Source organism: Penaeus monodon, chromosome 21 (assembly GCF_015228065.2).
Source record: "Penaeus monodon isolate SGIC_2016 chromosome 21, NSTDA_Pmon_1, whole genome shotgun sequence".
Lineage (NCBI taxonomy): Eukaryota > Metazoa > Arthropoda > Malacostraca > Decapoda > Penaeidae > Penaeus > Penaeus monodon.
The window spans coordinates 22,267,482-22,269,113 of NC_051406.1; positions in this window are offsets into that span (position 1 = coordinate 22,267,482).

A 1,632-nucleotide genomic window follows, 5' to 3' on the forward strand; every position below is an offset into this window, starting at 1 on the left:
GAAAGTGATACAGTGAAAACTTCTCGTGGATGGCCTAAAGCTACACTACCTGCATATCACCTACAAATTTTCAGCAAATATCTGTGGTCTATAATTTGCCAAATTGAAATAGTTGGCAATGTTTAAGAAAAGAAGAAAAAATGAGTATGGAAAAGCGGTGTATGGTGGTTGTATATGAAATATTATAGCGACGGTCCATGAAGATTTAATCTTTGATTTGGTGGATGTTGGTATCAGGGAAAGTTGAAGGTTTGACAATCCTACTTGTTAAATACAGGTGAATGAACAAGTACCGGTCGAGAAATTACGATTAGCATTCAATCTGAAAAGAAAAAGCTAAAGACAGACATGGAAATAAAACTCGAGAAATTCAAAGTAGTAACGAAGAAAAGTGTAAGTGGAGAGGAATCAGATAACAGAGTAGTCGGTTTCCCTGTGATTACAGATGCAAAGGTGCAGCCATGAAAGACTGCGATGAAATATTGGCGCAGAGTAAATTGAAGGCGAGTCAGAAAGGCATAGGAATGTCTAAATGTGTGAATTATAAGGTCGTCGGAGAAATGGTGGGTAAGGATCCAGAAGTGTGCAGGTTTAGGAATGTTAAGAAAGTACGTGGCATCCTTTTGATGTGGCAGAAGCGATAATTATGACAACCCGTTTGGACTGAAGGTCTACTTAACCATGTATCACAAAACAGTGTAGGGCAGAAATCCTGAAGTCAAACGTAAATGTACATCCAAGGTTTTAGCAATATTATAAATCTGATATTAAATGTTTTGCATGTGCAGAAATTAGTCAGGTTAACAATTGGTAGCAAAACATCTGGCAGGCTGTTAGATTACTGTTACTCAGGGAAAACCCATGTATATTTGTGACACGGTACTAAATATACCAACTAAAATCGGTCAATATCGGACCACCCATGTACAAAGGAAGTGTTAAAATCGGTTTAGACGTAAAAAAAAATATATTAGTTACATTTTTCTGATTACTAAGGGTGAACAGAGCATGGATGGTTTACAGTGATCTGGCTAGAAACAGAATCTATTATATATGAAAATCCTTTGATGTAGAGGCTGCTTATAATTATGAAAAGCAGATAATGTGAATGACTCAAAAGAGTGTAAGATTGATGATGACGTACATTAGAGTGAAGTTGTAAAAACAGCATGTGTTGCGAGGAGGGAAATCTCAAAGACATGTTTGCTGGCGATGTACCAGTAGGTGATTTTCTCGACAAAGGTGTGATCAGCGTTAATATAGATGCGTATAAAAATAAGTCAAACCAATTTTATCACATAAACATGATTAAATTTTATCATGACAAGAATTCCAAAGAAAGTGTCACGAACCGCTCTATGTAGGCCTACATGTCAGGTGTAATTAAGAAAAAATATACAAAAATTAAGATATGAAATTAGAGAGATGTAAAGATTAGGATTTCAGAATTTGTTTTGGGACACGATTTTCAGGTTCAAAACACAACTCCAGTTAAGCAATCAATGTAGAGTGAATCCAAAGTTGAGAAGCAATGAGATCACAATGTTTCTTTGATCACAATTTGATTGAAAGACGAAGGAGCCCTTGGAGTCCACTTTAGTATCTCGGTAAATAGTAAACATAAGCCATAAG